Source organism: Chiloscyllium plagiosum, unplaced genomic scaffold, assembly GCF_037043375.1.
Source record: "Chiloscyllium plagiosum isolate Xiang-an unplaced genomic scaffold, Cpla_swu_hap1 HiC_scaffold_36, whole genome shotgun sequence".
In the NCBI taxonomy this organism is placed as follows: Eukaryota; Metazoa; Chordata; class Chondrichthyes; order Orectolobiformes; family Hemiscylliidae; genus Chiloscyllium; species Chiloscyllium plagiosum.
Window position 1 is genome coordinate 47,234,968 of NW_028270174.1, and position 24,837 is coordinate 47,259,804.

The following is a 24,837-nucleotide window of genomic DNA, read 5'->3' on the forward strand; positions in this document are numbered from 1 at the left end:
GAGTCAATGATGGCTTTAACAAAAGAATGTGATAAACATTTGAACAGAAAACATTTGCAGGACCATGAAAATAAATATGGAAACGGACGAGCTGTATTGCTGTGGCAGAGAATAATCATGAACACGATGGGCCAAGTGATCTCCTTCCTTTGTAATCAATCTATTATTAAAGGCTTCCAAATTTTTAAAATTCTCATGATTAAGGTTAGAATCCAAGCTCGAAGGTTGGCATCAGAAGTTAGGGCTTAGAATTTGTAGATGGAGGTTAGGATTATGGCTAGGTTTGTTCAGGGCTAGATTTAGGGCTGGGGTTGGTAGATTAAGGTTGAGCATTAGGGTTACAATTATTGCTAGGGTTGAGGTGAGGGTTAGGTTTTGTTTAGGGGTTGATTTAGGAATAGGGCAATGTTTAGAGCAAGGTTAAGTCTAGCTCATTCGGTTGAGCTAGGGTTATGGCTTGGACAACTGTTAGTATTAGGAGGAAAGATTATTATTTGAGTTAAGATTAATGTGACAGTTAGGGATAGAGTTAGGTTTAGTGTTCAGGCTAACACTAGGGGCAGGGATTAGGGTTTAGATTTGAGTGAGTGTTAAGGTTAGGGCTGAAACTATCATTAGCGCTCAGGTTCAGATTACAGTTTACGTTAGAGTTAGGGTTAGGGTTGAGAAAGGCAAGAGGTGACATTAAGATTAGGGTTAGGATTATTCTTAGGTTTAGAGCTAGTGTCATAGGGCTAGGGTTAGTGCTTGGGTTAGGGCTGGTGGTACTGTTAGCACTAGGGCTCAGGTTATGGTTAGGAATGGGGCTAGCATCAGTGGCTAGAATTTGGTTTAGGACTGGGTTTGGGATTATGTTTGGTGTTGGGTTAGGACTCCTGTTATGGTTAGCCTTAAAGTTAGGAATTAAGATTTGGGTAAATTTTAGGATTATGTTTAAAGTTAGAGATGTGATAGGATTATTTTGAGGATTAGATCTAGGGTTAATCTAGGATTTTGGCTAAGTCTATGGTTAGGGCAAGTACAAAAACATGGAACTTAGAACAGAACAACACAGGAACAGGCCATTTGGCCCACCATGTCTGTGCTGCCATGGTGCCATTCTAAACTAATCCCATCTGCCTGAACATGGTCCACGTCCTGTTCATGACGGCATGGTGGCTTAGTGGTTAGCACTACTGCCTCAGAGCTCTGGGGACCCAGGTTTGAACCCTGCCTTGGGTAACTGTCTGTGTGGAGTTTGCACATTCTCCCCGTGTCTGCGTAGGTTTCCTCTGGGTGCTCTGGTTTCCTCCCACAATCCAACGACATGCAGGTTAGGTGAATTGGTCATGCTAAATTGCCCATAGTCAGGAGTGAATATGGGGAATGGGTCTGGGTGGGCTGCTTTTCGGAGGGTCGGTATGGACTTGTTGGGCTGAAGGGCCTGTTTCCATACTGTAGGGAATATAATTTAATGTGTCACTCTAAATGCCTCTTAAATATTGCTATTATATCTTCTCCTACCACCTCCTCTGGCAGCAGCCTCGAGGCACATTTAACCCTTTGCATAAAAATCATGCCTTGCACATCTCCTTTAAACTCTCCCTCTCTCACCTTCAACCTATGCTGCCAGGTATTTGATATTCTCAACCTTGGAAAATCACTCTGACCCTCCACCCTATCCATACCCCCCATAATTTTGTACACTTCTATCAGGTCACCCTTTCGCTTCCAAAGCTCTCATGAAAGCAATCCAAGTTTGTCCCACATCCCTATTTAGTTAAACACTCCAAACCAGGCAACATTCCAGTAAACGTCATTCGCACCCTTTTCAAAAGTGTCCACATTCTTCCCATGGTTTGGTGACTAGAACTGCACACAATACTCCAAACTATCTGGCCTAACTAAAGTTTGACATAGCTACAAAATGACTTTCCAATGTTTACACTCAGTGCCTTGACTGATGAAAACAAGCATGCTGTACACCTTTTTTTACCAGCATGCACCCCGAGATCCCTCTGTATATTAATTCTCCTAAGGGTCCTGCCATTTATTATACATTTTCCTCTTGCATTTCACTTCTGAAAATGCATCACCTCATACCCGTCTGGATTAAATTCATTTGCCATTTCTCCATCCAACTTCCCAACTAGTCTCTGCCCTGCTGTTTCCTTTGACAACCGTCCTCACCATCCACAACTCCACAAATTCATTGTGTCATCTGCAACCCTATTACATAAACTACCCAACTTTTTATCCAAATAACTTATACATATATTAAAACAAACAAAGCTCCTAGCACTGATCCTTGTGGATTACCACTGGTCACAGAGCTCCTGTCTGAAGAACATCACTCCAAAACTATATTTTGTCTTCTATGGCCAACTTAAATTGTATCCTTGTAACATCTCATAGCGGATCCCATGTCACTTAATCCTCTGGACCTGCCTACCATGAGGCCCCTTGACAAATGTTTTAGTGAAGTCCATGTAGACAACATCCAATACTCTACATTCAATCATCTTTGTCATTTCCTCAAAAAACTCAAATCAAGGTGTGAGACAAGATCTAACTGACACAAAGTCATGCTGCTGATAAGTTCACTCTTTTCCAAATGTGAGTAACTCCTGTCCCTGAATATTTTCTCCTATAACTTGCCTACCACTGAGAAAAGGCTCACCGGTCGCAAATTTTCTGGATTACCGGTTTTTGTCTTTGGGTTCAGGTTTGTGCTAGAGTTCGGCCTAGGGCTAGTGTTAGTGCAAGGTGTTCAAGTTAGGTTGTAAATTTGCTCCCTGAGCTGGTAGATTTGTTCTCAGACTTTTTGTCACTATGCTAGGTAACATCATCAATAAGCCTCTAATGAAGCGCTGGTGTTCTGTCCCACTTGTTATTTATTCGTCTTGGTCTGTTGTGGTGGGTGATATCACTTCCGGTTCTTTTTCTGAAAGGTTGGTAAATGGGGTCTGATTTGATATGTTTGTTAATGGAGTTCTGATTTGAATGCCAGGCCTCTAGGAATTCCTGTGTATGTCTTTGCTAAGCCTGTCCCAGGATGAATGTATTGTCCCAGTCGAACTGGTGTACCTCTGCATCTGTGTGTATGGATACTAGTGATAGTTGGTAATGTCTTTTGGTGGCTAGTTGGTGCTCATGTATCTTGGTGGCTAGTTTCCTGCCAGTCTGTCCGGTGTAATGTTTATTGCGGTCCTTGTTGGTGTTTTGTACATGACATTCGTTCTGCTGGTTGTTGGTACGGGGTCCTTTACAGTCATCAGGAGCTGTTCAGGTTAGGGCTGAGGTTATGGCTAGGAATAGCACTAGGTTGAGGGTTAGGGTGAGAGATGGGGCTAGGGTTTTGGCTAGTATTAAGATTAGATCTAGGGTTTGGTGTAGGGGTAAGGCTAGTGCTAGTGTCAGGTTTAGAGTTCTGGTTAGATTTATAGTTAAAGTTGGGTTTGGGCGAAAGTTAGGTCTAAGATTCAGTTTAGTGCTCTGGTTAGGGCTAGGGTTAGGTTTTGGGGTAGGACCTGTATTAAGGTTAGAATTAGGTTCAGAGCTAGGGCCAAGCATTGGGCTAAGTCTAGGGTTACGGTTAGGGTTACAGTTAGGAATGGGTTATGTTTAGGGTTAGGTCTATGGATAAGTTTAGTGCTGGGTTTAGGGCTAGAGTTAGGGTTATGGTTAAGACTGGGTTAACAGCTAGAATTTAGGTAAAGTTTAAGGCAAAGGATTGTGTTAGGATTAGTTTTAGAGCAAGGCTAAGTTAGGATTGGGCCTCAGTTTAGCGTTAAGGTTAGGGATAAATTAAGAATTAGCATTAGGGGAATGAATAATGCTATGGCAAAGATTAATGTGAGTATTAAGTTTTGTTTAGTGCTAAGTTTAAGACTAGGCAAGGTTAAGAGTTAGGGTTAGGTCTTGGCGTATGGATAAGGTTCACATTACAGTAAGGGTTTGGGACTTGGGGGTTATTGTTCAGAAAAGAAGATGGGATCAGGCTTATGTTTAAAGGATGGGTATTAGGAGTTGGTTGTTCATGTTTGAGTTCAGTGTTAAAGTTTGGGGATTAGGGTTCAAGTTATAGGTGTTTCAGCATTAGGGGTAAGGTTAAGGTTAGACTGAGGATTCAAAGATTGGGGATTGAGTTAAGGTTGCAGTTAGGGATTAAGGGTTATTTCATAGATCACACAACCATTGTGTGGAAGCAGGCCATTCGGCCCCTTGAGTCCACACCAACCCTCTAAAGAGCATCCCACCCAGACCTACCCCGCAACCTGTAACCCTGTGTTTACCATGGCTAATCCACCTAATCTACTCATCCCTGGACACTATGGGCAATTTAGCTTGGCACCTAACCTGTACATCTTTGGACTATGGAAGGAAACCAGACCACTTGGGGGTAACCACAGGAGAATGAGCAAATTCCACACAGACAGTCGCCCAAGGGTAGAATTGAACCTGGGCCCTGGTGCTGTGAGGCAGCAGTGCTATACATTGAGCCACTGTGCCAACCAAATTTAAGGTTAGAGTTAGCATTAGGGTTAGAGATATGGGATTTGGGTTAAGGATCAAGGATGGATTAGGGTTAGGGTTAGGGTTGGAGATAAGGAATTTGGGTTCAGGATCAGGGATGGTGATTTGGTTAATGTTTAGGAGTGGCCTTTAAGGTTAGGAATAGGGCTTGGATTTATTGGTGTTCAAGATGGAGGTCAGGGTTAGGGGTTATGGATAAAGATTAAGCTTTAAGTTAGAGTATTGGGGATTGAGTTTAAGAATAAGGATAGGATTACCATTAGGTTAGCACAGATTTGAGGTTCAGCGGTTAAGGTTAGGAATAATGTTAAGCCTTGAGTGGTTAGTGTTAGAGGTTGGAGGTTGGGGCTAGTCGTAAGTGGTCTGGGGCTGGTGTTTGAGATTAGGATTGGAGTTAGGATGATGAGATTGAGGAATGGGGATAGAATTTGCATTGGGTTAGTGTTAGGTCTAGGATTTGGTTAGTGCCAGGGTTAGGATTGAGTTTGGCTGATGGTTAGATTTAGATTTGGGATTGAAGACATAAGTGTGAGGCTGTAGGTTACAGTTAGAGTTAGGCTTAGGTTTCAGTTTAGGGTTAAGTTTGGGGCAAGAAATGGTGTAACGGTTAGAGTCAAGACTAGGCTTAGTTTAGGCTTGGGTTAGTATTCAGGCTAGGGCTGGGGCTAGTGTTATCAGTAGGGTTCAGGGTATGACATGTGATTTTACTAGCATTAAGGTGTGAGCCAGGGTTTAGGTGAGGAATAGTTTTCGGGTTTGGACTAGCATTCAGGTTTGGGCTAGTATTGGATTAGGGCTATGTTAAAAGTTAGATTAATGGTGAAAGTTAGGGTTATGATTAAGATTAGACTGACAGTTTGTCTTATGGTTAGAGCTAAGGTTTGGGCTAAGGTTAGACTTAGGGTTAGGTCTTATGATAGGGTTAAGGAAAAGATTACTGTTCAGGCTAAGGCTATGGTTAGGCTTTGTTTAGTTTTAGCGCTTTGGTTAGGGCTAGGCGTAGGTGTTAGGGATTTGGATTAGATTTCGTGGGCTAGTTTATAGTTCATGGGTTAAAGTGTAGGGTGGGAAAATTCTGCCCAACATCTCTGTTTCTCCCTTCACGGATGCTGTCAAGTGAGGTGCCGGAAGACTGGAGGATAGCGAATGCTATGCTCTTACACAAGAAGGACTGCAAAGAAAACCTGTGGACTATAGTCCAATAAGCTTAACATCTGCATTGGGTAAGTTCCAGAAGATTCTGAGAGATAAGATATACATGCATTTGGAAAGACAGGGTTTGATTAGGAGTAGTCACCATGGCTATGTGTGTAAGAAATCATGTTTCACAAAGTTGTTGGATTCTTTGATGAAGTGACCAGGAAAGTTGACAAGTGCAAGGCAGTAGATGTAGTCTTTATGGGTTTCATTAAGGCCTTTGATAAAGTTCCACATGGTACGTTGCTCTAGAAGGTTAGATAGCATGGAATCCAGGGTGAGCTGGCAAATTGGATACAAAATTAGCTTGTTGGTAGAAAGCAGAGGGTAATCATGGAAGGATGCTTGTTGGACTGGAGTTCTCTGAAAATGGAGGCACAGGTAGACAGGGCAGTGAAGAAGGCTTCATCAGTCAGGGCAAAGAGTATAGAAGTGGGAATGTTTGTTGCAGTTGTACAGGATGTTGGTGAGGCCGCATTTGAAGTACTGTATTCAGTTTTGGTCAGCAAGATATAGGAAGGATATTATCAAACTGGATAGAGTGCAGAAGAAATTTACAAGGATGTTGCCAGGACTCAACGGTCCTGAGTTAGCGGGAGAGGTTGGACAAGAATAAGAATAAAAATAAAAATAAAACTGAATAAAAACAAGGTAAGAATAAAAGGGATCCTGAGGGGCAACATTTTTACACAGCGAGTGGTACGCATGTGTGATGAACTGCCGCAGAAGGGGTTGAGGCAGGTACATTAACAACATTTAAAAGGCATTTGGACAAATATATAGATAAGAAAGGATTAGAAGGATGTGGCCAAGTGCAGGGAAATGGGGTTAGAGTGAATGGCCATTTTGTTTGGCATGAACCAGCTTGGGCCAAAGAGCCCGTTTCCGTGCGGTAGGACTCTATGACTTTACGACTTTATGACTCTATGACCTGTTGAATCTTGCCAGCATGTGCTGTTCTCATAACAACAGCAGAGTTGAGTTAAATGGGTCATTGTTTTTTCAAATTTGCAGACTTAATAATATAGAGGGATCAGTGCTGGGACCTGAGATATTTGCAGACAGCACTGATGACTTGAATGAAATGACTGACTAGCCTGCTTGTTACAAATTTGATATGATACAAAAGTAGAAAAGCAAGGAGGAGGAGAACACATAAATGTTGCAAAAGAATCTAGATAAAGTAAGTGAACAAAAATTAGGCAGATGCGGTATAATTGTGATAATGTGAGGTTGTCCATATTAGCAAGATATGGACAGAAAGATCGGGTATGATTTTTGAACATAGAACATTACGGCGGAGTACAGGCCCTTCGGCCCTCAATGTTGTGCCAACCTGTGGAATCAGGAACCTGTGGAATTTTAAAGGGAGAAAGATTGTAGAACGCTGCAATATAGCAGGATCTAGATGTCCTTGTATTTGAATCATTTAGCATGAGGCACATCAAGGAATTATTAAACGGGAGAGGCTTCAGAAAAGATTTACCAGAATGTTGCCAAGAATGGAGGGTTGGTGAAATAAAAATAGACTGGAAAGTCTGAGACTTTTTTCACTGCAGTGTAGAAAGTTGAGAGGTGAACCTGTTGAGGTTTATAAAATCAGGAGGGCATAGTTAAGGTGAATGATAAGAGTGAGGGAGTTCGAAACTAGGGGCTTATTTTTAAGGTGAGAGGAGAAAGATTTAAAAAGGACACGAGGGACAATCTTTTTACACAGAGAGTAGTTCATGTGTGGAGTTAACTACCAGAGGAAGTGATGAGTGCGGGTATAGTTATATTTAAAAACATTTTAATAAGTTCATGAACAGGAAAGGTTTGGAGAAATGTGGGCAGGTGGGATAGTTGAGTATGGGAACATGGTTGGGGTGGATTTGTTGGACTGAAGTGTCTGTTTCCATGCTGTATGACTCTGTGACTCTATGGCATGTATGATCTGCAACATATTTTAGGGTATATTTTTAGCAGTTAAGGTTAATGACATTGCTGCAGGCCAGACCAATAAAGAAAAGTAGATTTATTTCCCTAAAGGACATTAGTGAAGCTGAATGAGTTTTTTTCCCCCTGAGAATTGACATTGCTTTCATGGTCATCATTAATCTTTAATTCCAGATTTTCATTGAATTCACATTTCCACCATCTGTCATGGCAGAATATAAGCAGGGTCCCCAGAATATTACCTTGGCCACCTGATTAACAATAATATCACTGGACCAATACCGAGATTAGGATTAGAGTGAGGGGGTTGGGAATTAAGAAAAAGGAAAGGGATAGGGTCAGCCTTGGTGTTAGGGTTTGAGTTTGGGTTAAGGTTAGGTTTAGGGTTAGGGTTGGTGTTGGGGCTAGGGTTAGGGCTATGTTTGGGTTAGGGCTACATTTTGGCTTGGGCTGGTAATGACTCAAGCTAGAGATAGTACAATAGTATTAGAGATATAGTTAGGGTGAGGTGGGGTTTGGAGTTAACAGTTTGGGAGTAAGGGTTAGGTGTTGAAGTTTGGCATTTATGTTCTTGTTAAGGGTTGGGTAAATAATTTTTTTGGGTTGGGGCAGGGTTAGGTTTAAGGTTGGGTTTAGATTAATATTAGATTATGGGTTAGGGTGATGCAATATAGGTTTAAGGTTTAGATTAGATTAGATTAAATTAGATTACAGTGTGGAAACAGGCCCTTCAGCCTAACAAGTCCACACCGACCCGCCGAAGCGAAACCCACCCATACCCCTACATTTACCCCTTACCTAACACTACGGGCAATTTAGTATGGCCAATTCACCTGACCCTGCACATCTTTGGACTGTGGGAGGAAACCGGAGCACCCGGAGGAAACCCACGCAGACACGGGGAGAACGTGCAAACTCCACACAGTCAGTCGCCTGAGGCGGGAATTGAACCCGGGTCTCTGGCGCTGTGAGGCAATAGTGCTAATCACTGTGCCACCGTGCCGCCCACTAAGGATAGAGTTAACATTAAGGTTAGGTTAAGGGTTTCACTGTTAGCGTTAGGGAAAAGGGTCGGAGTTTAGTGGGTAGTGTTAGGATTGGAGGTCATGTTTAGTGTTAGAGTTAGGCTTTGTCTTTAGAATTATGGTTAGGCTTAGTGTTAGGGTTACAATTAATGGTTTATCGTTAAGGTTAGGCTTTGTTTCAGGAGAGAGTTGTGACTGGGGCTACTGTTGGGTTAGAGTTGGTGTAGGATTTGGACAACATCTATGTTTAGAGGTAGAGTGAGGATTAAGGTTAAGCTTTGAGCTTGGGCTGGTGGTAAGGAGTATTAATTGTAGATATGTTATTCATGCACAGAATGAAAACATTGTTGGGCCAATATTTAATGCCGATCCCTAACTGCCCAGAGGGTAGTTAAGAGTCAACCACAGTACATAGAACAGAGAACATAGAAGAATACAGCGCAGTACAGGCCCTTTGGCCCTCGATGTTGCGCCGATCCAAGCCCACCTAACCTACACTAGCCCACTATCCTCCATATGCCTATCCAATGCCCGCTTAAATGCCCATAAAGAGGGAGAGTCCACCACTGCTACTGGCAGGGCATTCCATGAACTCACGACTCGCTGAGTAAAGAATCTATCCCCAACATCTGTCCTATACCTACCACCCCTTAATTTAAAGCTATGCCCCCTCGTAATAGCTGACTCCATACGTGGAAAAAGGTTCTCACGGTCAACCCTATCTAAACCCCTAATCATCTTGTACACTTCTATCAAGTCACCCCTAAACCTTCTTTTCTCCAATGAAAACAACCCCAGGTGCCTCAGCCTTTCCTCATAAGATCTTCCTACCATACCAGGCAACATCCTGGTAAACCTCCTCTGCACCCGTTCCAGTGCTTCCACATCCTTCCTATAGTATGGCGACCAAAACTGGACACAATACTCCAGGTGCGGCCACACCAGAGTCTTATACAACTGCAACATGATCTCAGGACTCCGGAACTCAGTTCCTCTACCAATAAAAGCCAGTACGCCATATGCCTTCTTCACCGCACTATTTACCTGGGTGGCAACTTTCAAAGATCTGTGTACATGGACACCAAGATCCCTCTGCTCATCCACACTACCAAGTATCCGACCATTAGCCCAGTACCCCATCTTTTTGTTACTCCAGTACTCCAGTACTGTGGTCCTGGAGTCATATGTGGGTCACCAGGTAAGGGTGGCAGTTTCCTTCTCAAAAGTATATTAGTGAACCAGACAGGCTTTTCTCACAATCAACAATGATGTCATGGTCACGCTTAGACTCTTAATTTCAGATATCGATTAAATTCAAATTCCACCATTGGCCACGACAAGATTCAAACACAGGATCTTGGAACATTACCTGGGTCTCTGGATTAATAGTCCATTAATAAAAGCACTAGGCCATTGCCTCCCATCATGCTCAGGTAAGTGTTAGCATTAGGGTAAGTTTGCAGTTCGCATGAGGTTACAGTTAGATTTAGGAGATTACAGATACACTTACTGTTAGTGGGTTAGCACTATGGTTAGGATTACAACCCATGAGTTAATGCTAGGGTTTGCATAACACTTTATTTAGGGCTAGGGTCATGGCTGGGGCTAGCATTCGGGTTAGGATTAGAATTAGGGTTAGGATTAGGGTTAGGATGAATATTCTATCAGCATTAGCAATAGTGTTAGTGTTGGAGTTAGGTTTATGGTTTGGGCTAAGGCTCAGGTTAGGACAATGGCTGTATTTAGGTTAGTATTAGTTCTAGGGCTAAGGTTGGGCTATTGTTAGGATTAGGATTAAGAGTGAAGGCCAAGGTTGGATCAAGGCTTTGTTTAGGTTTTAGTTTGAAGCTGAGTCTTGGTTTAGATCTAGTATTAGGATTAGTGCAACGTTTAAGGATATGGTTAATAGAGGAGTCTCAGATCAGGGCTATACCTATGCTTAGTGCTAGGATTAGAATCAGGCTTTGAGTTAAGTCAATGGTTTGCACTCAGGCTAGGGTTAGGATTAATGTTAGAATTTCAGCTTGATTTAGGCATAGTATTTGGTCTAGGTCTAGCATTAAGGCTACCGTTAGGACTAGACTTAGGGCTAAGGCTAGTGTAATGGATAGACACGATGTGGAGGTGCCAGTGTTGGACTGAGGTGGATAAAGTTAAAAATCACACAACACCAGGTTATTTGGAATCACTAGCTTTCAAAGTGCTGTTTCTTCATCATATTGTTGTGGAGCAGAATCACAATGCATATGGATAGGGATAGTGTTACGACACAGGTTAGTTCAAATGATTCTGTTAGTGTTTGGGCTGGGTCTAAGGTTAGGTTTAGAATTAGTGTCAGTGTGTGTAGGGTATGGTTAGAGGATTTTGTGTTGAGGTATTAGGGGTTGGAGGCTATGGTTGGGGTTTGAGTTGGGAGATTGGATGTTTGGAGATGGGGCTATGGTTAATGGTTGAGGGTTCGTGGTGGTGGGTAAGGATTAGGGATGGGATTCTGGGTGTGGGGGTTAAGGCTAGATTTAGGACAAGCAGGTAAGGAGTTAGGGTGTTAGGTTTTAGGGTTGTGTTAGGTTTAGGGTTTGGGTGTTATAGTCAGGAATGGGATTTCAGGTGATAGTAGGCTAGGGTGTTGGGGATGTGCGGAATTGGGTTGTTGGAAACTGAGAGTTGGATTTAGGGGTAGCCAGGTTTAGAGCTCGGGCCTGGGGAAAGGGTTAGAGGAAGTATTACTAATTAGTTAGGGAAGAAGGCACCAAAAATAGGAGGCCTCAACTTCTCCATCTATGAATGGCTTTCATGACTTTAAAAAAAATGCAAGGAAAAGTTTATGGTTCAGGGGTCGGGAGTTGGGACTGAGTTTTGGTGGGGGGTGGGGTGGGGGGGTGTGGGGGGGGGATGGATGGGAGTAGTTGGTTGGGATTTGTTGGTTAGTGCTAGGTTTAGAGTAATAGGATCATACAGTATAGAAACTGGCCCTCAGCCCACCATGTCTATGCCAATCAACAAATATCAAACTATGTTAATTCCATTGACTTGCACGTGGTCCCCAGCTTACTCTGCCCTGACATTTTAAGTGCTTGTCCAGATGTTTCTTAAATGTTGTGAGAATATCTGCCTGCACCAGATACTCTCAGGCAGATCATTCTACATTTATAACACATTTCAGGTGAAAAAGTGTTTCCTCAGGTTTCCTCTCAACAACTTACTCCTCATATGACTCTATGTCTCAATATTAAATTTAAGCCATCTGGTCTTAGACACATCTGCCATGGGGAAAAGATTCGCACAATCTTTGTGTGACCAGAACTGCCCACAATAGTCCAATGCTCTGTAAGGTTGCAAGAAGGTTTCTTGCTTCTATATTCTATATCCTGGTTAATGAAGGCAATAATCCCCTTTGCCTTTCTCTACACTATCAGCCTCTGTTGACATCTTCAGGGATCTTTATGTGGACACACAAGGTCTCTTTATTCCTCAGTATTCTTGAGGGACCTATCATTTATTGTGTCTATCATTCCCTTAATTGACCTCCAAAAGTACATCACTTCACACTTATCAGGATTAAATTCCATGAGCCATTGATCTGCCCAATTTACTGGCTGATCAATACCAAACTGTAACCTGAGACCTCCTCACCATCAATAACATTGTCAATTTTTGTGTCATCTGCAAGCTTACTAATTATACCTTCGACATTCATATCCAAGTTGTTAATGCACATAAGAAACAGCAAGAGTCCTAGTATGAATCCATTGCTCGTCACAGGCTTCCAATCACAAAACACAAAACACTGTGGCTTCACAGCACCAGGGACCCAGGTTTGATTCCCGCCTTAGGCAACTATCTGTGTAGAGTTTGCACATTCTCTCCATATCTGCATGGGTTTCCTCCCACAATCCACAGATGTCCTCGTCAGGTGAATTGGCCATGCTAAATTGCCCATAGTGTTAGGAGCATTAGTCCGGGGTAAGTATAGGGTATGGGAATAAGACCATAAGACCATAAGACATAGGAGCGGAAGTAAGGTCATTCGGCCCATCGAGTCCACTCCGCCATTCAATCATGGCTGATGGGCGTTTCAACTCCACTTACCCGCATTCTCCCTGTAGCCCTTAATTCCTTGTGACATCAAGAATTTATCGATTTCTGCCTTGAAGACATTTAGCGTCCCAGCCTCCACTGCACTCTGTGGCAATGAATTTCACAGGCCCACCACTCTCTGGCTGAAGAAATGTCTCCGCATTTCTGTTCTGAATTTACCCCCTCCAATTCTAAGGCTGTGTCCACGGGTCCTAGTCTCCTCGCCTAACGGAAACAATTTCCTAGCGTCCACCCTCTCCAAGCCATGTATTATCTTGTAAGTTTCTATTAGATTTCCCCTTAATCTTCTAAACTCCAATGAATACAATCCCAGGATCCTCAGCCGTTCCTCATATGTTAGACCTACTATTCCAGGGATCATCCGTGTGAATCTCCGCTGGACACGCTCCAGTGCCAGTACGTCCTTCCTGAGGTGTGGGTGGTTTACTGTTCAGAGGGTCTGTGTGGACTTGTTGGGCTGAAGGGTCTGTTACCATACTGTAGGGAATCTAATCAAAAAAAACCCTTCACCATTGCACTTTGCATCTTATTTGCAAGTCAATTTTGGATCCAGTTTGCAAACTGCCCTTGGATTTATGGGCCCTCACCTTTTGACCAAGCTTTCCTGATGGGACCTTGTCAAAGGCCTTACTAAAGTCCATGTAAACCACATCAACTGCATTAACCCAATTAATACATTTGGAAACTTTTACAAAAAGAAATTCAATTAAATTAGTCAGACAGGACGCCAATCCAAAAAAATCTGTGATGACTATTCTTAATTATTCCCAGCCCTTCCAAGTCAGCTATTACGAGGGGGCATAGCTTTAAATTAAGGGTGGTAGGTATAGGACAGATGTTGGGATAGATTCTTTACTCAGCGAGTCGTGAGTTCATGGAATGCCCTGCCAGCAGCAGTGGTGGACTCTCCCTCTTTATGGGCATTTAAACGGGCATTGGATAGGCATATGGAGGATAGTGGGCTAGTGTAGGTTAGGTGGGCTTGGATCGGCGCAACATCAAGGGCCAAAGGGCCTGTACTGCGCTGTATTTTTCTATGTTCTATGTTCTATGTAAGTATTGATTATTCCTGTCCCTCAGAATTATTTCCAATGATTTCCCTATTACTGACTTTGAACTAACTGATCTTTAATTACCTGTAATTACTTCGAACAAAAGAATAGCATTGTTCTCCTCCTGTCATCCACCATTTCACCTGTGGCCAGTGCAGTATTAAATATTTCTGCCAGAGCCCCAGCAATCTCCTCATTTGTCTTCCATAGCATCCTGGGATGTATCTCAGCATAACTTGGGGATCTATGCACCTTTATGCTCACTAAAACACCTCCTTATACCTACGCTTCATTAAACTTAGCATCTAGGGTTAGGCTTAGTGTGTAAGGGGTTAGGGTGTTGAGAGTTGGACGTTACAGGTAGGATTAGGGTTTAGAGTTGTGGGTTGAGAGTTTTGGGTTATTGTTTGGGTTAGGATTGGAGATTTGTGAGTTAGAGTTTTGGGGTTAGGGTTTGGGCATTACAGTTGGGTGCTTGGAGTTGGGTTTAAGATGAGGGTTTGGGCTAGGTTTAGGGTTAGGGTTAGAATAAGGGGTTAGGGAGTTGGGGTTAGAGTTAAGAGTTCAGTGGTTTGGAGTTGAATTTGGGGAAATGGTTTAGAGATCAGATTTGGGGTTTAGCAGTCAAGGCTGGGTTTGGCAGTCAAGGCTAGGTTTAGGTTTAGGGTTTAGGGTAAGGGATTAGGCTGTTAACTCTAACTCCATTTGGTATTCTCCATTAGAGATGAAGTTAGGGTTTGGGAGTTATGGTTATGTTGGTATTAGAGGTTAGGGTGTTAGGGCTTGGGATTTAGGGTGTCAGTGTTTGGGGTTATGGTTAAAGTTAGTTTTGAAGTTTGGAGTTTAAGGTTTGGGGATTAGGATTAAGGTTTGGGGGGTACGGTTGGGTGCTTGGAGTTTGATTTAGGGATTTGGGTGGTTAGTGTTAGGGTTAGGTTTAGGATTAGGGTTAAAGTTAGCGATTGGGGGGTTAGGCAGTTGAGGGGTAGGAGGTTGGTGGTTTGGGATTGAAGTTGGAGTTTGGGGGTTGAGAGTTGTGGGTTAAGGGTTAAGGAATTGGTGGAGTGTTGCCAACAGGTGGGAGGCCTCAACCTTTCCCTCTATGAATAGCTTTCATAGCCTAAAAAATATTACAGGCAATCATCCAAGACTCATCTCTTCTTAAGACTGGAACCTGGAACTACTATGATGCTGCAGCAGTTGAATTGCTTGCAGCTATCACTACCACAGATTACTCATGAAAAATAATTACAAGGGGTATTTCTGCAAGCAGCCCTTGGGCTGCCATTGCCTGTGGAACTGTGCCAAAGTGTGAATCATGCACTGACATGAGGAGACTGAAAAATTAGAGGAGGCATTATGTAAAAATAATATAAATTATGACAAAATTATATACAAATAATTGTGTCCTAATTCATGTAGTAGCTGGTAGAGGAACATTGACGGACTGATGGTAAATACAAAAATGAAAGAGAAATTTTCTTGGGGAACAACTATTATTCAATTGTGAATGAAATACGTACTAATGAAACTAGATGTCACAAGCACCAGTAAACTCATTATCCTTCGTGGAACAAAGATTTGCCATGAGTGTCACATTTAAAAAAGATACGGCTCAATTAGTCAATAATTGAAGCTTTGCAATGAAATTCCACAGCCAATTCCAGACAACAACCTGGTCAGGCTGTTGCATTTTGCTCTACATTTCCAGACTGAGATCAAAAACTGTACCCTTTGTAGGGGAGGATGGAGTCACTTTGCAACCATTGTCTGAAATAATAGTGTTATTGTCAATGGTACAACAAGTAATTTTACAGTGCACATTGCAACAGTTTCGAGAGGAATCTGGTGGAAATGAATCTGAATTATTGAGCAGTTTTCATCTACATCAGTGACATTTGGTCGAGACTCTGCTGCGATTAGACAGTTGAAGAAACAAGAATAGCCAGAAGCAAGAAATGAGAAATAGCATTACAAATTGGACAGTGAAATATTCCTGAGGTTGCTTTGCATCCGAGTGAACCTCTACATTAACTGCTGTTCATTGACTATTTTCTCAACTGGACTAGCTTAAGATTTATTGTAGTATAAAAGCTGGTCAAAGACCAAAAATTCTCTGCAGACTAACTCAAGTTTTAGTTCCCCAAAGTCTCTGTCTTACCCAGAAGACATACATCAAACAACAGAAGTGACATAAAATATTCTCCTCTCGCCTGGATTATGGTGTTCCAGCTTTACTGAAGAGGCTCAGTAGCATTCAGGGCAAAGTGGCTGGCTGCCCATTCACCTCCCTCAGCATTCACTCCATCCACCACAAAGCAGCAGCAGCATGTCTCATACACAACATGTACTAGTGGCTACCAAGCTTCCTTCAAAAGCACCTTTTCAGCTCACAGATTCTGCCATTTGAAAAAGGACAAGGGGAATACCATTCTTTGCATTGAATTGAATTCTATTATTGCTTCATTGTACATGAGAAAAAGGAGCAGAAATAGGTCATTTGGCCCATTGAGGCTGCCCTGTCATTCAAAAGATCATGGTTGTTCTGATAATCTTCAACTCCACTTACCAGTCTTCCCCATAACCCTTGATTCCCTGACTGATTAAAAATCTGTTTCTCAGAATGCACATGTTCAATGATCCAGCCTTGAAAGGCCCTCTGCAGTAAAAAATTCCACAGATTCACTACCTTCTGAGAGAAGTAATTCTTCCCGATCTGTTTTAAATGAGCAACTGCTTACATATTATTCACTCTGGGTTTAGATTCTCCTCCAAGGGTCTCCACATCTACCCTGTCAAGCTCCTTAAGAAATCTATACATTTCAATCAGATTTCCTTTCATTCTTCTTGATGACAAGGCCTGGTGCGTATGGGCGAGGGCAAAGACATGGGAGACGGTGCCTTAAGCCTTAAAATTGTTGGACTCAATATTGAGTCCAGAAGGTTCTAGAGTTCCCAAATGGAAAATGCGGTGCTATTCTTTCAGCTTCAGCTAAGTGCATGGCATTTTCTGTGTAAAAAAAACTTGAGGAAAGGTCACTCAACCTGAAACATTAACTCTGATTTCTCTCTATTGATGCTGCGAGATCTGTTGAGCCTTTCCAGTAATTTCTGTTTTTGATCCTCATTTTCACTAAAATAAAGGTTAATATTTCATTTGACTTCCCCAGTACCAGTTGAATTTGAAGACAGCTGTTTGTGATTCACGTAGGAGAATGCCGAAATTCCTCTGTTTTTCAACTTTCTGCAGTCTTTCTCCATTTAAATAAAGTTCAGCTCTTTTATTCTTCCAGCTAAAATGCATAACCTCCCACTTTCCCACATTATATTCAATTTGCCATGTTTTTGGCCTATTCACTGAATCTATCTATATCCCTCTGTGGATATTTCTGTCATTCACAGTACTTGTCTTCCCACCTACTTTGTGTCATCTGTAAACTTGTAAATTTCCCTTATCCAAATCAATGTATATTATAAATGTTCGTGGTCTCTGCACTTTTCCCTATTGCTGTCCTAACTATTCATTAGGCATCGTTTTTCCATGCCAAATACTAACCCCAACATTAAGCTGCCTTATGTGTGGTATTTTATCAAACATTTTTTTTGATATCCCAACATAATCGATCTATTAGCTGACCTTTATTTATCCTGCTTGTTATCTCCTCAAAGAACTGCAGTCAATTTATCAGACATGATTTTCCTTGCTGAAACCATATTGACTCCACTTAATCAGATGGTGTATTACTAATTGCTGTACTATTACATCCTTTATAATGGACTATAGCATTTTGGCAATGACTCATGTCAAGCCAACTGGCCAATAGTTGCCTGTTTCTTTGTCTCCCTCTCTGTTTGAATAAGGCTGTTACACTGGGAGTTTTCTAATCCTGTAGGACTTTCCTGGAATCCAAGGATTTTGGTAGATTACTACAAACAGATCCAAATCTCCTTTCCGAACACCAAATGGGCCACAGTAGTTCAAGAAGGCAGCACCACCACATTCTCCAGGGCATTTAGGGTTATATAAACAATCCTGGCCTTACCAGTGATGCTCACATCTCATAAATGAATAAAGCAATTGTATTTATGCTAGTCACTGTGGGTGTCAGATCAAGTAATGGTATTCCAATCTCCTCAGTCTGTTCTGTCTTTAAGTCATTAAGTGTCTGTACCATTGCCGAGACCAGTTAACAGTTCTTTTGTATCGGAATAAATAGAGCAGGGCAGAGAAAGAAACGAAAGAGTTTCCTTACTACACCATCATGCATCACAATAGATTAAGGAAAAATATGACATGAAAAAGTCGATGATACTGCTAGTCATGACTTCAGTGATGGTTGGTCCAATTTATTCCAACATTATAACCTCCACAGGTCTCAGCATTGACTGTCCCCCACCACTTCACCTTCCAATAAGAGATGGACATGTTTCCTTTTATGTGGCAGGTTGACACAGTGGTTAGCATGGCTGCCTCACAGCGCGAGGGACACTGGTTCAATTCCACCCTCAGGTGGTGACTGACTGTGTGGAGTTTGCACATTCTCCCTGGCTCTGTGTGGGTTTCCTCTCTGTGCTACAGTTTCTTCCCACAGTCCAAAGATGTGCAAGTTGGGTGGATTGGCCATGCTAAATTACCCTGTAGTGTTCCTGGCCTGCTTAGGTTAAGTGTATTAGCCAAGGGAAATGCAGGGTTACATGAATAGGGTAGGGGATGAGCTTGGGTGGATGCCCTTCAGAGGCCTGGTGTGGACTTGATAGGCCAAATAGTCTGTTTCCACACTGTAGATATTCTATAAAGTTTGGATGATGTGACTGCCACAATAATAGAGTCATAGAGATGCACAGCACAGAAACAGACTCTTTGGTCCAACCCGTCCATGCCGACCAGATATCCCAACCCAATCTAGTCCCACCTGCCAGCACCCGGCCCATATCCCTCCAAACCCTTCCTAATCATATACCCATCCAGATATCTTTTAAATGTTGCAGTTGTACCAGCCTCCACCATTTCGTCTGGCACCTCATTCCATACACGTACCACCCTCTGCATGAAAAAGTTGCCCCGTTGGTCTCTTTTATATCTTTCCCCTCTCGCCCTAAACCTATGCCCTCTAGTTCTGGACTCCCCCACCCCAGGGAAAAGACTTTGTCTATTTATCCTATCCATGCCCCTCATGATTTTATAAACCTCTTTAGGGTCACCCCTCAGCCTCCGACGCTCCAGGGAAAACAGCCCCAGCCTGTTCAGCCTCTCCCTGTAGCTCAAATCCTCCAACCCTGGAAACATCCTTGTAAACCTTTTCTGAACCCTTTCAACTTTTCCAACATCTTTCCAATAGGAAAGAGATCAGAATTGCACGCAATATTTCAACAGTGGCTAACCATTTTAACAGCCACAACATGACCTCCCAACTCTTGTACTCAATACTCTGACCAATAAAGGAAAGCATACCAAATGTCTTCTTCACTATCCTATCTACCTGTGACTCCACTTTCAAGGAGCTATGAACCTGCACTCCAAGGTCTCTTTGTTCAGCAACACTCCTGAGGACCTTGCTTTCCCAAAATGCAGCACCTCATATTTATCTAAGTTAAACTCCAACAGCCACTTCTCAGCCCATTGGTGCATCTGATCAAGATCCCATTGTAGATTAGATTACTTACAGTGTGGAAACAAGCCCTTCAGCCCAACAAGTCCACACTGACACTCCGAAGAGCATTCCACCCAGACCCATTCCCCTACACCTAACAATACAGGCAATTTAGCATGGCCAATTCACCTAACCTGCACATTTTTGGATTGTGGGAGGAAACCGGAGAACCCAAAGGAAACCCACGCAGACACGGGGAGAATGTGCAAACTTCACACAGACAGTTGCCTGAGGCGGGAATTGAACCCAGGTCTCTGGCGCTGTGAGGCAGCAGTGCTAACCACCATGCCGCCCAATGTAATCTGAGGTAACCTTCTTCACTGTCCACTACACCTCCAATTTTGGTGTCATCTGCAAACTTACTAACTGTACCTCTTATGCTCACATCCAAATCATTTATATAAATGATGAAAAGTAGTTGACCCAGCATCAATCCTTGTGGCAATCCACTGGTCACAGGCCTCCAGTCTGAAAAACAACCCTCCACCACCACCCTCTGTCTTCTACCTTTGAGCCAGTTCTGTATCCAAATGGCTAGTTCTCCCTATATTCCATAAGATCTAACCTTGCCAACCAATATGTCATGGGGAACTTTGTCGAACGTCTTACTGAAGTCCATATCGATCACGTCTGCTGCTCTGCCCTCATCAATCCTCTTTGTTACTTCTTCAAAAAACTCAATCAAGTTTGTGAGACATGATTTCCCATGCATGAATCCATGTTTACTATCCCTAATCAGTCCTTGCCTTTCCAAATTCATGTACATCCTGCCCCTCAGGATTCCCTCCAAAAACTTGCCCACCACTGACGTCAGGCTCATTGGTCTATAGTTCCCTGGCTTGTCCTTACCACCCTTCTTAAACAGTGGCACCACGTTAGCCAACCTCCAGTCTTCCGGCACCTCACCTGTGACTATTGATGATACAAGTATCTCAGCAAGAGGCCCAGCAATCACATCTCTAACTTCCCACAGAGTTCTAGGGTACACCTGAACAGGTCCTGGGGATACATCGACTTTTATGCATTTCAAGACATCCAGCACTTCCTCCTCTGTAATCTGGACATTTTTCAAGATGTCACTATCTATTTCCCTACAGTCTATATCTTCTATATCTTTTTCCACAGTAAATATTGATGCAAAATACTCATTTAGTACCTCCCCCATTTTCTGCGGCTCCGCACAAAGACTGCCTTGCTGATCTTTGAGGGGCCCTATTCTCTCCCTAGTTACCTGGGACAACACTACTCTTATAGGACAAGCCAAACAGAGAACAGCCAGGGAATTCCTAGAGGCACGGCACTCATCCACAGATTCAATCAATAAGCACATCGACCAATATACCGGCCACTGCAATGGACAGCCGGAACTGACAACCGGAAGCGGTAGATACAAACCACTATAAATGCTGGAGAAAACATCACAGAAGCACTTCACAGGAGGCTCCCAAGCACTGAGGATGTCACCTAGACAGGGGACAAAACGTCTGCAACTCAAATTCCCAGCTCAGCGAACAGAACCACAACAACGAGCACCCGAGCTACAAATCTTCTCACAAACTTTGAATACCTTTTTGTCCTTAATGTATTTGTAAAAACCATTTGGATTTTCCTTAACTCTATTTGCCAAAGCTATCTCATGTCCCCTGTTTGCCCTCCTGATTTACCTCTTAAATATATTCCTATTGCCTTTATACTCTTCTAAGGATTCACTCAATCTATCGTGTCTATACCTGACATATGCTTCCTTTTTTATCTTAACCAAAACCTTTGAATCAATGCAGTGTGTTAACTGTGATGTATGAATGTGTGGTTGTCAGCAGTGCTAGGCTTGTGAGGAACAGCTGAGACAAGGAAGGTGATGTATAACTAATGTTTGAGAAAGATTTTTGGGAGCATGTGAAGTTTGCTATGGTGAATGGAATAGTGTATGAAGTGAGTTGTGCCATTTGTAGGGTTTGTCATATGAATGTGCATGCATAGACATTAGGTCACTCGTGTGAATTCATTACACCTCTTTTGGCACTGTAAGTCTTCAGGGCTTAAACTCTTACATTGACCATGCCTACCCTCTGTCTTCTCAGGATTATCTAGATGGCTCTCTGAGGGAAGAAGACCCTCCTGCTCCAAGACCTACAAAGCTACATCAACGATCCTGTTACCTGGCCAACATCTCAGTCTCAGGCTTGCTGCAGTGCTCCTGTAAAGGAAGAACAACACCTCAAATTTCCACTTGGGAAGCCTGCAGCTTTCTGGACACAATGTCAAGTTCAATAATTTTAAGGCTCGAATGCTTCTATGTCCTATCTCCAAACCACACACACCAAGTCTTGTTATCACAGAGTTTGCCATAACATACTAGCCATTGTTATCCACTAACAGTCTCCATTTACAGGTATTCACTCTCCTAGCCAGATCGATATCTAGTCCTTTGTCTGTCCAACTGTTTTTTTCTCTCTCTTTGGGCTCTATGGTCACCTATCATTTAATCATTACACCCTCCCCTCACCCAACCTTCTGCATACAAACTGACATTTTCCTCGCTACCATCAGGTCCCTGGAAGAGTCAACAGACCCTTGCTGACCTCTGATTTCTCTTCACAGATGCTGCTAGACATGCTGAGCTTTTCCAGCAATTTCTGTTTTTGTTTCTGAGTTATAGCATCCCACAGTTCTTTCAGATTTTATTTAGCAGAGAGAGGATAGCCCTGCCTGATCAGAAAACGTTCTGAATTCCACCCATTGATCAAGACTGCACACCCAACATTGGTGTAAGCGATTTTTTGAGAAGATTTGTAGCTCAGGTTGTGAGTTTGCTCACTGAGCTGGTCGTGTCCCGGCCTGCTTAGGTTCGGTATATTAGCCATGGGAAATGCAGCATTACGTGGATAGAGTAGGGGGATGGACCTGGGTGGGATGCCCATCAGTGTGGACTTGATGGGCCAAATGGTCTGTTTCCACACTGTAGGGATTCTATAAAGTTTGGATGATGTGACTGTCACAGTTGAATCCATGGCAATGTGCTGACTGTGATATATGAATGTGTAGCTGCCAGCAGTGCTAGGCTTGTGAGGTCAGATCCAATTGTGGATTCCCTCTCCAAAACCCATTTTTGAGAACATGCCCTCATATGGGTGTGCACTTTTCCATTAAAGGTCTTCCTTGGTCCAAGAGGATGAGGCAGGTATCCACACCCCTGTCCTGTGGACCATGAGGTATAGCACAGGTTTGGTCTGTCCCAGACCAGACCTGACCCAGTTAGCAATGACATCTGACAGGATTCTGTCATCTGCATTCAGCAGTGAAATTGATTGCCAATTTCTAATTTCCCCCTTCCACTTTAGATGAGGGCGGTGATGGCTTTCCTCAAGAACTCGCACATGGTATCAGCCAGAAGCATATTGTCATACATCCCCAGCAGCTCACGGCCCATTCAGTCCCATGGAGCTGAATACAACTCTGCCAGTAAGCTGTCACTTCCAGAAGTTTTATTCTTTTCAAAGGACTTGGGAGCCTTGGTCTGGTCCAGCCTTTCCTGTGTACTGCTATCAAACACCTCTGTAACACAAGAATCACTGGGAGGCCTTGCTATCTATGGGCTGCATATCATATCATCTGGCATAAATGGATTTGCTGATCTTCAGGATGTCAGACTGAAGTGACATTATTAAGCCATCTTCTTCCTTTAGGCTGCTGAGCACAGAGATCTCCTTATTGACCTTCTGAAAGAGAAAACATGAGCATGTCCCATCCTGCTCCACGGGGCAGACCTTGGACCAGATAACTATCTTGGAAGCTCCAAGTCAAAGAGCAAGGCTTGCTGGTTCTTCACCCTCTGGAAATCCTCCATGACATTGACCCCCATCGTTTGCAGCAGGAGTCAGTTCTGCATACTTTTCTGGAGTTTGATCTGTTTTCCTCATTGTTCTCTCTTGAAAACATTTGAGGGTAAAGAGCCTCTTGATGTTCCCCTTGAGTGTTTCCTTCCTGTGCCCCTCAAAGAGGAGTTTCATGGTTCTCCAACCTATGTACTCGCTTCTGAGTTCCTCAGCTTTCTGGGATCAACAGTTTCACATTAAGCTTCCACCTTGCCTTGCTGGCCTGCTGGTCATCCTGTAGGTGACAGTCAGTTCTCAGGAAGTAGTGGTCAGAAAGGAACTGGCTTGATATCAATGGATTTGACCAAGAACATTCAGAATCCAGGCAGAAAATCTATTCTTGAGCAGATAAAGCCATCTGGCCATCCGGCATCTATCTGTAGAGGTGCTGAAGATATCATGCAGCTTGGAGAATTAACCATTTCCATTTCTCTCTCACTGTGTTGCACAGAAATCCTCTGCTGATGTGGATGGAGCCTGCTCCAAAGTGAAGCTCATTGATCTTAAAGATTTGTAAGGCAGATCCCAGAGTCAGACCCAAGTTGACATTCCTCACCTGGAACTTGGCAGGGGTAGGAGCCAGCAGGCAACGTAGCCCAGCCACCTCTTCAGTCTCGTGAATGGAGACTATCAAGACTCTTGTGTTTGACTCCTCTTCCAGCTCAATGCCTCCTGGCAACATCTCACCTCTTTATGAGAAATGTGTCAAGGCTCCCTGTCTCATTCTTGCCTTGCCTTTGTCAATGCAGGACCAATGCATGTGACAGAGAGCATGTTAAGGTGATTTTCCAGCAACTTCTGAGGGTGCCAGGCCTATCTCTGGATGGCAATTGCCAACCTGTCCACAAAGATAGATGGATGACTACAGGACTGGCTGCACTACGGCCAGTCTGGATAATAGCATACAGTGTGTCCATAGGCTGCCTGCATTGCTGCAGTGTACAAGCAATCATGAGCAGACTGGCCACATTGTTCCAGCTTCTCCACTGTGAGTATCAGTGTCTCTTGTACGCCTGCTGCTTGTTCCTGTATATCTGAATAAAATCTGAGACCACTGTCCAGCTGGTGGTCCAGTCGTTGCCTGGTATCTGGCAGCCCTCTGAGTTTTTCTCTCAATAAGCTATGGTACTGTCTGTCTGTATAACTCAGCAGCTTGCAAACCCAGACAGTATCCACATATGGAATCTAGTCAGGCCTCATCATCCAAGCTGCTGGGTGGTCCAGGAGGCAGATATTTCCTTTGTTGCCTTGAAACTCCTATCTGGAGAGGTCAAGGACATGTCCTCTGGAGCATATGGACAGGTCCTTGGGATGAGGGGTACATCTGTAAGACACAAGAGGCAGAAGAAATTGCAGCCACACTGACCATCTGGTTAATCCAAGTGCTGCACTCGGGTGTTGGGACAAGGATGCTTCTGCATTCGTGCAAGAGCAATTCCAGTCTTCTCCTGTGACAGCACCATTCCTGCCTTGGAGAACGGAAGGACAC

General features: G+C 43.2%; 1 long non-coding RNA gene across 1 annotated transcript in view; it reads left to right on the forward strand.

The window, feature by feature from the left end:
• Nucleotides 1-21,865, forward strand: part of LOC148139940 (uncharacterized) — a 101,452-nt gene extending 79,587 nt beyond the window's left edge. The window contains exon 3 of the long non-coding RNA XR_015753243.1: nt 21,555-21,865. This is a non-coding gene — a long non-coding RNA (uncharacterized LOC148139940). The remainder of the gene's footprint in view (nt 1-21,554) is intronic.
• Nucleotides 21,866-24,837: the final 2,972 nt, after the last annotated feature.